The sequence below is a fragment of the Mastigoproctus giganteus genome, chromosome 9, assembly GCF_048544385.1.
Source record: "Mastigoproctus giganteus isolate SK-2022 chromosome 9, ASM4854438v1, whole genome shotgun sequence".
Lineage (NCBI taxonomy): Eukaryota > Metazoa > Arthropoda > Arachnida > Uropygi > Thelyphonidae > Mastigoproctus > Mastigoproctus giganteus.
Window position 1 is genome coordinate 50,907,853 of NC_143583.1, and position 15,421 is coordinate 50,923,273.

A 15,421-nucleotide genomic window follows, 5' to 3' on the forward strand; every position below is an offset into this window, starting at 1 on the left:
CAATAATATTACTATTATTTGGGTCCCGTTGCGAGGAAACATCAGTGCCTAACTTAGCTGGTTTGTTGTTGAGCCGTTTAATCAGAGCTGAGTTTCGGCAGGTGTTTTCAATGATCTACATCAGGGTCACATAGATAAAATTGCTTTCAATGCATGGCTCACGGGCGGGACGCTCCTTCCCAAAACTAAATTATTCATGCTCGCCATCCATGACCAGGCAATCAACACCAGGAAATATAGAAAATACATCGCCAAGGAGCCAGGAGTGCTACATGACACATGTCGACGATGCCACCTGGCCTCAGAAACAATCCAACACATCACCGGGGGATGCACGGTGATCACCCAGACTGAGTAGACTCATAGACACCACCAGGATAATACGTCAGAAGCTAGTAAGGAAATACTAGTTAATCGAAGAAGGTGTACCATACTACAAAAATGAAACCCAGGCAGTACTAGAGACCCCAACCCACAAGCTGTACTGGGATTGCGCCATAATAACGGATAGGACAATCCGGACATAACACTGGTGGACAAGACGGAAAAGACTACCTATCTGATTGACACAGCGGTACCCAACGCTGACAATTTGCAGAAAACCCATGGGGAAAAAATCAGGATGTACACGATCCTAAGACAGGAGATGAAACATGTGGCATATACAACAAGTAACGGCCATCCTGATCATCGTTATGGAAACTCTGTCACAGTGTATATATTGTCCTGTCGCAGTTGTCAGACAGGTTTTACTCGATACTTTTCTTCGTTTGGATTGCTACTCTTTCTGCTCACAATGTAGTATTAGTGGTGGCATGCGATGCAAGAAAGCAAGTGTATGAGCTTATGCAGCATCAGCCAAAAAAAAAAAAAAAAAAAAACATTTCCTCCAAATGCTAGTCCAGTTCCTCCTTAAATTTATTTAACCTATTAACTTCCACAACGACAGATGGAAGTTTGTTCCAGAAATTAACCACCCGCTGGCTAATGGCAAATTTCCGCACATCTATTCTACATCTGTTTTTTTTTAATTTGAATTTATGCCCCCTGAGGTTCGTAATCTGAACAAGTGGAAGGATCCCATCAGAATTCAGCGTGCTCAACTCTTTCAAGGCCTTATACACCTCAATCAAATCACCGCGTAGGTGCCTAGTCTCCAGCCACTGCAATATGCAGAACTTAAGCCTCTCTTGGTAAGAGGATCCCTTCATTCCCCACACCAATCTTTGTTGCCCATCTCTGTACAAGCAAATCTACATCCTTCCTAAAATGATACCTCCAGACATGTACGCTATACTCAAGGCGTGGCCTGACCATTGCCTTATACAGAAGGACAATCACCTCCTTTTCCCTTCTAGCAAAATTCCTATATATCATTGACAAAACCCCATGACCTGTCCTGGCAACCTGTCTGTATTGTTCAGAAAACTTCATATCTAACTGCACAATTACTCCCAGGCCTTTTTCATTTTCTACCACCTTAAGTGTATTACTACACAGTTGGTACGTTTCTTTGGGGTTACTTCTACCCATATGCAGATGAAGTTATTCATCTGTTGATACCATAAGCTTAGTTCCAATCAGCTTTCTTTATTGCCTACATCTGCTTTTACAGCTGTCTCTTCACTGGACTGCTGCTTCTATGGAATTATTCTAAACTACAACGTAAATTATTCTTAACTATAATTATATACGTGTGCCGAATATCGACCTTAATTTCAACTCAATGGTTCTTATGTTACGCTCTATTGTGGCTACTCGTGCTTTTAACTTTTCAACAAAATGTTTTTTATTACAATTTTGATCTGGTGCTGAAATCCACTTTAGTGTTTATCTGATTATTCGTACATGTTTATATATGTTTTTACATATTTTTTGTGTTTATACAGGGTGTTTCAGAAGTGATGACTTTAAAGTTGAACTGTACAGACTACAATATGCAAAAAAAGCCTAGTAAACAAGGGTCCTTAAGTGGATCGTTTTAGAGATATTGCACATTTCTAGTTGGGATCCACCAATGGCAAGGTGAACTGTACAGAGTTGGGATCCACCACTGACTTGTTTGTTTAGGTTAAGCTATGCTCATTCTCTCCCTTTCCCCTCTCTCAGTGCTCTGAGACGTAGCAGGCCCACTAGTACTTGTCAAAGGAAAGTCAACATGAAAAATGTTACTGCAACGAAGAGTATGCGGTAAAGCCAACGGCAATGCACATTGTACTAAGAAGCATTTCCCCTCCGAAGGCAGCCCAACAGGGGCACCTTCGTCAGGGTACGTCAAAGCCTTAGAGAACATGGGCGCTTCGCACATTGAGTACGAGTAGGTAGGCCCAGAAGCATAACACCTGAATTTGAGGAAAGCATGTAGAAAGAACATCCTGTAACGTGTAACATAAAATCTTGTGGTGTTGAAACCAAAAATTAAAAATGTATTATCTTATGTTTAATAAAACCACCCATAGCAAAGGATTCACAGCGTTTTGCTAAACTAGTGTTCCCATAGTCAGTAGCGGATCTTAACAGAACCGTTTTCGAGATCTTGCATTATCTCGAAAACGGTTCATTTGCGGCCCGATGTTCACTGGGACATTTTTGCTTATTTTAGTTTCTACTTTTCACTTTAAATTATTGACCATCATTTTTGAGACACCCTGTATATTTCTAAAATTTAGGTAAGTAAATTATCTTCACTATTGTTTTTTTCCCCTGACTAAGTCCACCACGGATTCTTTTACTTCTTTATGGCACTTAATGACAAAGCCTGTTGTTGCTATTGTAGGGTGTTAGGCACATCAGCAACTTTGGCTGTATTACACTGTATGTAGTATGTCTGTGAATTGCGTATATTCTGTGGTTCGATTTTCTGGACGAAAAACTCAACTTTCCTAGAGGAAAAAACCATGCTACTGTCGCCTGAGACGGACTAACTCAGCATGTTGTGATGAAGATCCCTAATAATTCCTCGCGTTATTGTCGGGATTAAAACGCAGGTCGTTTCCATCCAGTATGGAGAGGACGTTGGCAATACCAACTGTGCAACCCCTGAGAGCAGACAAAGCCTTGTTGAAGCAAGGTGATATAAGCCCTTAAGGGTATAAAAACTTATATCTGTTTCTTCATTGTGTGCCAATACTAATTGTCTACTTCTGTTTTTTACTGCATTAATCTTTTTCAACTCAGCCGCGGAGTGAAAAAACCCTTCAAAGTTTCTCTTGTTATTGACAGGATTCGCACCTATGTCTCCACCCGGTGTGGGGAGCACGGTGATACCAACGAAGACACTTAAAGGTATTCCACAGCGATAAGTACTCTCTGAATTCATGTTTGCAGTTGCCATTGATACGTCCTTGGCGTTACATGTTGATTTTATCTCTTATGCTGATGATATTAAAATGTTCATCACCTCGCTGGACTGTAATAATGCTGAGCGCACATCTCAGATAACCATAGACACACATCTGAAAAAATTGCGATAGGTGAATTTATTGACCTTGTTTAATTTTGAAATAGTTCATATGAGAAAGGTTGCTGGCCCTTGATTTAGGATATTGTTCCAAATGATACAAGTATAAAATACTTTAAGTTTATACATTCTAAAAAAAATCATATAATATATAATAACATTCGCTAAAATTGAAGTGGAAATTTACTTTTTCTCTATCATTCAACAACTCTGAGAAATTGAACAGCCCAAAACTCGAACTTTGGCATGCTTAATCTTGAAGATGCTGCGTCAAACCCAGATAGATGGAAACTCTGTCTCTGAATTATTGTCATCCGGTGAAAGAGACAAACCGACTGTACATATTCATGTAATTTGCAGACATAATAGACTGTCGCCTCATGGTCTTAGTTGCTTTGGTGGTGAAAGTACTATACGCCAAGTCCTATCCAGCGGGGGCGGGAGAACGAAGTATTAAGGACTATTTTGTTTGGAATTGCTTATAATGAGATTAAAAAAGCAATTAATTAGCTCAAAAACACAGAGAAGATAGCAGGGTGGCGGCAGTAGTAGACACGTGATGCAAGAAAGCAAGCTTCTGCAGCATCAGTCGAAAACAAAAAAAAAAAAAAAAACACACACACACACACATTTCACGCATCCATTCCCTCTAAACGTTTGTCCAGTTCCTCCTTGAATTTATTTAAGCTATCAACTTCCACGACTGATGGAAGTTTGTTCTTGCAACCCGCTGGCTAAAGGCAAATATCCGCACATCTATTCTACAACTATCTTTCCTCACTTTGAATTTGTCTACTATCAAATGTTTGTGTGTTACTGATATACAGTTGATAACGTCTTCATATAGGTTTAATGTGCTCTTAACTTCTTTTTATAATTTTCTTTCCTTAATCTTACAATGTGAAACAATTTTATTTTCCTTTATAGGTTGGATTTATCTGAAAGGATGAAAAGTATAATAAAGCATACCGACTAGTTTTAACGGAATATAGATCCCTTTGCCGAAAATTCATAAATATTTTTCCTTTTATCCTCTGTTTCTTCAACGTCTGCCGACACAAATTTTATACGCGTGATTTTTACTTTACTGTATTAGCCTTTGTCAACGAAGAGTTCCGATTTTTGGAACAACTCAAGATAAAACTGTTAGAAGCGCTTGTCCTTGCAATTATAATGAATGTATTAATGCGTCAAGTTAAAATAGTGCCAGAAGTGATGTAAGGTGGAGTTTACCATTTTCCATATTTATTGGTAAATATGTAGCAAACGTAATACGTAGTAGTGTATAATAACTATAGCGTCACGTAGATTAATAAAAATGGAATCTTTAATTTTAGAAATTTGTATTTCGCACTTTAATTATGCGGATGAATACTGAACTTATTGAAGCCAAGAATCGCCACTAGGCTTGCACACATCACCGAAAAGTAAAATGTTTGATCGTGTTATTTGAAATTTGTTGTCGAATGTTAATTTCAGTTTTTCTTTTTAAAAATATTGCATCTAGTGAGTTGCAATAGTGTCAGAAAATGTGCTGTTTGACGTATTGTGATTTATTCGAACGTGATCTTGGATATAATAAATTTTTGTTGTGTATTATTTGAGAAGTAAGTGCTTCTAGTATCATGCCCGGTTTGTTTGTAATGGAGAAAGTATAGAATATCTTAGAAAGTGAACCTTTAAATATCAGTTAATATAAATTTTATGTTTTTCTGTATCCGTTTTGGACATTTGCAGAGCAAAGGCACTGGTTGTTAACTTTTGACAATCAGGATACGCGAATTGGTTTTACTATTTACATGTAGTGTGCTTAGCAAATTTACATCATGGCCGACTGTAAAACCCTACGTTCATCAGTGTCTGATGGCCAGACGTGCCTTATATTCATAACCGTTTGACGTTCACTTTTCGCTTATATTTTGAATTATTCTTGTTAAAATTGTGAAGTTATTTATATTGTACTGTTTTGCACTTAACAGCTTGTATAATGTACCCTGTTGGTTTATTATGGTTTTCCAGTGATAATCATTTTTTATATGTAATTGGTTATTTGGAAATATTAACGCAAAGAATAACGGTAATAATCATTACAAGGCATGCCGGAAAGTGTTTAACTGGCATCGAGATTTTTATTGAACGGTGCATAATTCGTAATGTCATATTTTCTACTAAAAATATTACTGTAATGGAAAAAAAAAAAAAAAAGTCAATTATTTTAAATTCGCATATTCTAAAGAAGATCGTACTGAACTAATTTATAATTATAAAGCAGTACTATAAATACTCTTTAATTAGAATAATTTTAAGTGGTGTACAATTGAAACATTTAGAACTACACACACACACACACACACTATAATTTGGTCATATAGGGAAATGGGCAGAATCCCAGAAGATTCTGTGCATCATATGTTTTTTTATACTGATATAAAACATCACATTTTATATATGCACAATATATAAAACATCACTTTTTTATATATGCACAGTATATAAAACATAATGTTTTATATGATGTTTTTTGACTTAAAAAAAAACTGTATATAAAACATATAATGTTTTATATACAGTTTTCAGTCATGACATTTTTGCATTATCTTTTATTCATATTTGTATATTTTTCAACTGTATATTTTTTAAAACACAAGACTTTTTCTATATATTTTTCACATAAAAAACTCATTTTCAGTTTTTTAATTAAAAAAACATTCAAATATATTTAAAAACATCCAGGCTGGCTTTAAAAATACTTATTGAAACAACAATAACAAGAGCCTTTCAGAGAAACAACTTTAATGAAATTTAATTATTAAAGTGAGGTTCTGATCATTTCGCCCCACTCCATTGTTTTGTTCTGGTGTTTATCTATTTACTGATTTTTTTCAATTATTTGGACAGATCTGGTTGGGAAACAACAATGGGCAAGTTTGGCCATGGGAAGATCAATGACAATGGACTACGTTTGTTGTCCTTTGCCGCATCTAATAACCTGATCATCGGAAACAGTCAGTTGCACCCTCAAAAACATCAACTTACATGGCGAAATCCATCTGCCGAGGACTCAGCAATCCTGGACTACATTCTGATCAACGCCCGATTTCGCTCATCACTCATGGACGTTCGTGCCACGAGGGGACCTGATTGCGGATCTGATCACTACCTCATCCGGGCTAAGGTGCAGCTCAAATTACAGCATGCAAAAAGGTCATCTCGGTCAGCCAAGCTGGACTAGAGGCAGCTAATGAATACTGCCAACAAAGGGGCATATCAGATCGCCCTATCCAACCGCTTCGAGACGCTAGCCGTGCCCGAGGATATAAATGAAGAAGAAAAGCAGATCTCTGATGCCATCCTGGAATGTGCCAAGCCCCTATGTCCCCCTGCCTGACGTCGAATGCAACCATGGATATCAGACGAGTGCCTCGACCTCGTGGACAAACGGAAGCAGGCAAAGTTGGTCGACTTTGAACGGTACCGGCAGCTAAACCGAGAAGTCCGACAGAGGATGACAGCGGAAAGAGAAGCATACTGGAATCAAGTGGCAGACGATCTTGAAGTGGCGGCATCCAAGAACGAGTACCGCACTCTCAGATGTCTGAGTGGAAAGACCAAATTGACTAGTGACAACATCAAGAATGCTGATGGGACCTTCGTGCGATCACCGCCTGAACGCTTGCAACGGTGGAGTGAATTCTTCAAAGCATTGTATAATCACGACCCACGTCAGGGACTGCCAGAAGCTGCACTATCGATTGAACCCCCTGAAGTCTCCATGGTCGATGTTGAGCCTACAGTAGAAGAAGTGAAAGCAGCCATACAATCCCTAAAGAATGGCAGGGCACCAGGAGTGGACCAAGTCACCACAGAAGCGATCAAAGCTGGGGGAGATGTACTGCTTTGCCGACTACACTCACTGCTCAAAACCATCTGGTGCACTGAACAAATTCCGCTATCATGGAGGAAAGCCATTATTGTACCGATCCACAAGAAAGGTGATAACCGGGATTGCAAGAACTACCGTGGCATCAGCCTCCTTTCCATCATCGGAAAGGTCTTTATGAAGATCATCCAGTCAAGGCTGCAAAAACATCGCGAGCAAACCAGTCGAGAAGAACAGGCGGGATTTAGATCCGGGCGAGGATGCTGTGATCAAATCTTTGCCATCCGTCAGCTGATGGAGGAGAGGATCCGGTGTGGACAGCAAACCGTCATTGTTTTCATTGACTTTAAGTCTGCTTTCGACTGTGTCCATCGGCTTGCCTTATGGAAACTACTAGAGGTCGAACATGTACCTCGAAAAGTCATCGCACTCCTCCAAACTGCATACAATGGTTTAACCAGCCAGGTGCGCATCCAGAACAATTTATCTGAGGAATTTACCATCCAAACTGGAGTCTGCCAAGGGGATGTAGCCTCCCTGTTGCTTTTCAACATCGTGGTCGACGCCATTATGAGGCAAGCATTCAGAAACAGACGGGGCATACAATATGACAAGGATCACTATGTGACTGACCTGATGTTTGCCGATGATAGTGCTATCTTTGCTGGTAATGACTCTGAAGCCACGGACATCCTATACGACATTGCCTGCATTGCCCGGCCATACGGTTTGAAGATCAATGCTGATAAGACAAAGGCCCTGACAACAGATGGGTCGCAAGCCACCATCTATCTCGAAGGCGTCCAGATCGAGCAAGTGCAGGACTTTAAATACCTTGGGTCGCTGGTCCAGGAGAAGAAAGTTGCATCCACCATGGAAATCCACAGCAGAATTGGACAGGCGGCCACTGTGCTCGCCTCGCTCAAATGGTGTCTGTGGAAGAGGACCAACATCTCCTCAAAGACTAAAATCCGACTCTTCCGGACTTTGATCCTGCCCATTCTCCTTTACGGATCAGAAACATGGATTTGTCTCAAGCTAGATTTAAACAGACTTGAGGTATTCTGATGCCTGCTGCAGATTTTGGGCATCTCACTTCGTGACTGCATCACTAATGATACCATCCGCGCCAGATGCCAACAGCAACCAACCATTGCCGACCAAATCCAGAAGCGAAGGCTTAGATGGTTTGGCCACGTATGTAGAATGGGCACGAACAGAATACCATCCACACTCCTTTGGAGACAACGACCCACCCAATGGAGCATCCAACAGACCGCGCCTAGGAAAACGTGGGCCAAGCAAGTGGAAAATGACTTGAAGAGCCGACGTCTCAACCTTAACCAGGCCAGGACTGACGCCATGGATCGTAAAGTATGGAAGTACATCACAGAGCAAGTCCGAAAACCTGCGGCACCTACAGCAGCATACTGGTTGCATGGCCAACCGCCTCCCCCAGCTGCCAGCTAAGGACCAAGAAGAAGAAGAAAGTTCCATTGAAAGTCACCGATTTATAAAGAATGAGGAAATTATTCAGAACACTACACAAAAACTTAGCAATTCCAGAAGTTGCAGAAGCATTGGAATTGGTTTGTGTGTGTGTGTGTATATTTAGTAAAATCTCATTAATCTGATTATTGCCCCTGGCCACCTAGTTTCCTACTTCCTGAAGGATGGCACTGACTTGTTAGAAATTAATTTTGTGTAAACAAAAGCAGTTTGTGGTAGCTATAATGGCAAGTGCACTCTGAAAAACATCTTTCTGAAGGATGAGTTGTTAAATTAACAAAAGAATAAAAAGTTTTTCTAAGTTGTTTACATGCACTCCCTGAATAAGGTCAGTTGCAATTGTTACCCCAGTTCAAAGAGTCTTTTGCTATTGTATAGAGCAATCTATTTTTTGTGCCATTTTATGTGAGCTGATGTCTTTTTTATAATTTGTCTTTAAATTAATTTAAAATTTGTTTATATTAAATATTATCTAGCAGTGTTATGGCGATAAAACATAATGTACAGAATTAAACTAAAAATTATACAAGAGGCTGATATGATGGAAAGAAGCAAAATGGACATTGCAAAGGAATACAACGTCCCTTTACCTACTTTATCTACAATACTGAAAAACTGAAAAAGACTTGAAGAAGTGTGTTGTGACATTGGAGCAGTGATTAAAAACAGGAAACAAATTTGTGGTGCAAAACATGAGGAGCTTGAAACAGAACTTTGAGTGGTACCAACAAATGCGTGCATCTAATTTGCCAATATCAGGTCCGATTTTGCAAGAAAAGACAAATTATCTAGCTCAGCAACATGGGATTAGCGACTTCAAATGCAGCAGTGGCTGGCTCCAAAGATTTAAAGACAGGAATAACTTGGTTTCGCGAAATGTTTGCGGTGAGTCTGGATTAGTCGACAAAGAAAAGGCTACAGACTGGTTGTGTTCTGTACAGTCCATCCTTGAAAAATATGAGGCAAAGAATATTTTTAATCTTGATGAGACAGTTTATTTTATAATTTGCTGCCAAACAAAACATTTGCTGTTCGAGGAGAGTCTTGTCATGGTGGAAAATTAAGTAAACAAAGACTCGTGTTCTGTTATGCTGCAATTCAGATGGCAGTACAAAACTATACCCACTTGTGATTGGTAAGTTTTCCAAGCCAAGATGTTTTAAAGCAGTTAACCAACTTCCCTGTGATTATGAGGCCAATAGAAATGCTTGGCTTATGGTCAAAATTTTTTAGTCTTGGTTATCAAAATTGGACAGAAGAATGGCTTCAGAAAAAAGGAACATTTTGATGATTCTAGATCGTTGTACAGCACATTTTGCCGAGACACTTAAGTTGACAAATATATGGCTATTATTTTTACCCCTGAATACCACCATTTTTTTTTTTTTTACCACCAGTTTAATCAACCACTGGATCAAGGCATTATTTATAACCTCGAGAGCATATAGAGCCCGACTGATAAGATACTTCATCCACAACGTAGGAGGCGGCAGCAATTTGCAGCCGAATTGGAATTGCTAAGGAATACAAGGAATGTCTTGGATGCTACCGTAATCTTGTTATTGCTTGGGAAAGTATTACATCAAGTGTAATAATCAAACTGCTTCAGAAAGAGTGGCTTTGGAGAGAACGTCATCGAAAAAAATGGTCCAGCAGACAAATGTGATAGCAACAGTGAGGTATGGAGGAATTTGAAGGAGCATATGGATTTTGTTGGCGAATTTGAAGAGTTTGTGAAGGTGGATGATGAAGATGCTAAAACTGCAACGCCAACACCAGAAGAGCTGCTGGGTACCAAACAAAATGATGATGTTTTTGTTACTAGCGACAGCAAAAGTGAAGTGTGCACAATGCCATCTAAAAAAGATGCCCAAAATGCATTGAATATTACAGAATGTGTTGGCCTGCAGTAACATTGATAAAGAAACAACTATTGCATTTGATATCTGTGCATTGACATCTGTGCTGTAGTTAAAAATGCATACAGGACAAAAACTGTGCAAACAACATTGGATTCTTTCTTTAAATTAGATTAATTTATTAAAAAGTTACTGGTTTGTATGTCTCCTTTTATATTAAGATTGTAATTCTTTTTACTGTGATACTAAAATATTGTATATATCAAAATATATACTGTACAATATTTTCATTTCCATTAATATTGCTTTTCTCTTAGTTTATCTTACAAATAAAATAAAATCTTTAGAAAATATGTTATTCCTATTACTGTATTGTTAGACAAGGCTTTTATTTTATTTTTATTATTTTATTTTATTAATTTATTTTTGATATTATTATTACACCTAATTCTGTTTTTGCACGAACTTTTTTTACACGAATTTGATTTAACACGAATTCAAAATAAATATTTCAATCTCTTTTTACGCGAGTCATTTTGATTTAACACGATTTCTATGAATTTTTTTTGCCTAAATTCTAAGAATTTTTTTTTTTATTTGTGGCATATTAGTATCATTTCTATATTACATGCACCAATAGATTAGTGTGATTATCAGCTATTTATTAGTGTGATAGATTAGCTAGTGTGTGCATTTTTAAATGCGTGCTTTTGTTTACCAATGTGTACGTCTAGGTATCTATGAAGCATCAACGTTTTTATTGAATTTGGTGCACATCTACAGTATTCGTGCGTTGTATCTTCGAAAGACATTTAGTAGTAAGCTCTATTTCAAAGTGAAAGAATCTTTAGTGAAATTTGTGCACATATAAATTTATTAATTTTGCCTATAGTCAATAAATTGTAAGTTTACAAATTTTTCATACTTTTTTTATTAACTATAACTGAGATATTTTTCGGTAGCCCTTATATAATGTCGAATAATTCGCCTATTACCAAAATGAAAAGGAAAGCGAGTTCTTTGGAACTTAAAATTCAAATTTTAGATCGTCTTGCAACTGGACAAGGGGCTACGTCTGTAGGAAAGCATTTTGGTGTACATGAAGCTACCGTAAGAACTATTAAGAAAAATGAAGCTGCAATTAGGAAGTCGGTATGTTCTGGAACAAAAGTAAGTGTTAATTCATCATCACATACAAGAGATATTGTCAAGGAAAAAATGGAAAAGGCTCTGGTAATATGGATAGAAGATCAGTCACAAAAAAGAGTACCAGTAGATGGAAATGCCATCAAGCAAACAGCACTAAGAATTTACAGACAGATTAAAGAAAAGAAGCCAAGCACTTCATCTCAAACAAAAAACAGAAAGTATGAATTTTCTGCGAGTACAGGTTGGATGATAGGGTTTCTTAAAAGGAATGCTCTTCCTAATATAAAAATTAAAGGTGAAACTGCATCTGCAGATGAACCGGCCACTAAAGTATTCCCGCAGGAACTTGCAAAAATTATTGAAGACGGAGGATACACTCCTGATCAAGTGTGGAATGCAGATGAAACTGGTTTCTTCTGGAAACGAATGCCGAACAGAACGTATGTAGCCAAATCGCAGAAAACTGCTGGTGATTTTAAGGTAGCTAAGGATCGTGTGACCTTGTTATTTTCCTCCAACGCTTCAGGAGATCGTATGTTGAAACCACTGCTGGTAAATCGAGCCCTAAACCCACGTTCAATGAAAGGTGTAGATATCAATAAACTGCCTGTTCACTGGATGGCAAACAAGAAGGCCTGGGTGACCACTGCTATCTTTACAGAATGGTTCAACAAATGTTTTGCCCCAGAAGTCAGATGTTATATGAATTTGAAAGGTCTCGAATTTAAAGTTCTGATTTTTTGACAATGCACCTGGCCATCCTGTCTTGGAACACCCAAACATACAAATTTTATTTCTGCCACCTAATACTACATCTTTGATACAGCCGCTAGACTAAGGTATAATTGCGACAGTTAAAACATACTACGTAAAACGAACATTCCAACACGTTTTGGACAAACTGAATGATGAAACACTAACAGTCATTAATGTGTGGAAGAAATTCTCAATTATGGATTGTATCAATCAAGTTGGATTAGCGTTAACTGAATTAAAACCAGCAACTTTAAATGCGTGTTGGAAAATGGTTTGGCCACAATGTGTAAAAAGCAAAGATCCCATCATCCTTAATACGACCGAATTTCCCAACATCATTCATTACAATGGCACACAAAATTGGTGGAGAAGGATTCGATGATCTATCGTTTGAAGATATTGATGAATTGTTAACCGACAAAGCCCTAAGCGAAGATGAAATATTAGAGGTTGTCCTTGGGACTCCTTATCCCACAGAACGTAGTGATAATGAAGAAAATGATTCTGTTCTAAATGCAGATTTAATAAAAGGTCTGGAACTGGCCAGAAAATTAGGTAATCATTTTGTCAAACATGACCCTAATGAAGAATGTGCTGGGAAGTTTCAATGTGAACTGAAGTTGTTGACAGCCTCTTACAGAGAATTATATAACAGCCTAACCAAAACACGAACACAACGATTAATAACTGAATTCGATCGTAAAAACCGGTGAAACATCAGCACCAGAGGAGACTCGTGCTGATTTTTCTCAAGAGATCACAGATAGAATTTCATGATAGAGGAAGAAGACCATGTCCACAACATTTCTAGTGATATTCCAGTCGTACGCAAACGTATGCGCCATTTATTATCAGAAAGTGAAAATGAATAAAATCTTGTTATGTGTAAAACAGATTTTTTTTGTTCATGAAGAATTTTTTTCATTTCATATGCATACAAATTTACTTTAATACATTTTCATTACATATTATTACATGTGTATTTTGTTGAAATAAAATAATAAGCTTAAAACGAATATTTTTATGTGTTTTTTTTTTTTAAATTATTTTTACGGATTTTTTAGATCCGGAACCAATCGTCTTTCCTTCCATAAATACAATGTCTTTTTTTACACGAATTTTTTTTACACGTATTTTTCAGGAACGTATCTATCGTGTAAAAACAGAATTAGGTGTATTTATTTTATTCTTAGATATAGTAGTAGTAGTAGTGGCATGTGATACAAGAAAGCAAGTGTATGAGCTTATGCAGCATCAGCCAAAATAAATCACACATTCTCTCCAAATGCCTGTCCAGTTCAGCCTTAAATTTATTTAACCTATCAACTTCCAGAACGACAGATGGAAGTTTGTTCCAGCAATTAACCACCCGCTGGCTAATAGCAAATTTCCGCACATCTATTCTACATCTGTCTTTTTTTTATTTGAATTTATGCCCCCTGAGGTTCGTAATTTGAACGAGTGGAAGGATCCCATCAGAATTCAGCATGCTCAATCCATTCAAGGATTGAGCATACTGATACACCTCAACCTTATACACCTCAATCAGATCATCGTGCAGGTGCCTAGTCTCCAGCCACTGCAATTTGAAGAACTTGAGCCTCTCTTGGTATAAGAGGATCCCTTCATTCCCCTCACCAATCTTGTTGCCCTTCTCTGTACACGCTCAAGCAAATCTACATCCTTCCTAAAATGAGGCCTCCAGACCTGTACACAGTACTCAAGGCATGGCCTGACCATTGCCTTATACAGAGGGACAATCACCTCCTTTTCCCTGCTAGCAAAATTCCTATATATCATTGACAAAACCCCATGACCTGCCCTGGCAGCCTGTCTGCATTGCTTAGAAAACTTCATATCTGACTGCACAATTACTCCCAGATCTTTTTCATTTCCTACCACCTTAAGTGTAGTGCCACACAGTTGGTATGTTTCTCTGGGGTTACTTCTACCCATATGCAGTACTTTGCATTTGTCAAGGTTAAACTTCAGTTGCCACTTCTTAGCCCATCTGCCCAAATTATCTAGATCCTGTTGCAGTAGCACGCTGCCATTACAGTCATTAACAACCCTGCCAACCTTTGTATCACCTGCAAACTTCGACACTAAGCCTGATATTTCTTCATCAATATCATTGATAAATATACAAAACAACAGAGCACCCAACACCGAACCCTGTGTGACTCCACTAATAACATTAGTCCACGAAGAGCAGCACCCATTAATTACCACCCTCTGTCTTCTCCCACTCAACCATCCTTTTATTAATTGTGGCAACTTACCCTTAATACCATTCTGCTGCAGTTTGTACAATAGTCTTCCATGCGCAACAGTGTCAAAAGCTTTCCTGAAATACAAATATATGATATCAGAATTATTTTTTGCATCCAGTTCCTTTGTAACCACATCATAATATCCTATCAAATTTGTCAGAGAAGACTTTCCCTTAACAAACCCATGCTGTGTCTGAATTATTGCTGCAGTCTTGTCTAGATGATCCTGCAATGCATCTTTAACCAGTGACTCCATTATTTTACTCGGAATAGAAGTTAAACTAACTGGTCTGTAATTATTCGTGTCACCCTTCGATCCCCCTTTGTGAATTGGGGATACATTTGCACATCTCCAGTCCGTGGGGACCTCCCCTGAGTCCAAGGATGCTCTCATAATTATGGCTAAGGGTTTGCTTAGTTGCTTTGCCGCCACCTTTAATATAACTGGATAGATCCCATCCACCCCAGGTGCCTTTCTTATGTTTAACTTCAACAATTTCTCCTCCACTTTGCTCTCAGTTATTACAAAATCATT

The 15,421-nt window shown here is 38.2% G+C and overlaps 1 protein-coding gene across 5 annotated transcripts in view; it reads left to right on the forward strand.

Annotated features, from left to right (window-relative positions):
- The first annotated feature begins 4,958 nt into the window (after positions 1–4,958).
- Positions 4,959–15,421, forward strand: part of LOC150080216 (histone-lysine N-methyltransferase 2C-like) — a 1,301,638-nt gene continuing 1,291,175 nt past the window's right edge. For all 5 annotated transcript variants that reach the window (XM_090381514.1, XM_090381519.1, XM_090381517.1 and 2 more), the window contains exon 1: positions 4,959–5,067. The gene's annotated coding sequence lies outside the window, so the exon portion shown is untranslated. The remainder of the gene's footprint in view (positions 5,068–15,421) is intronic.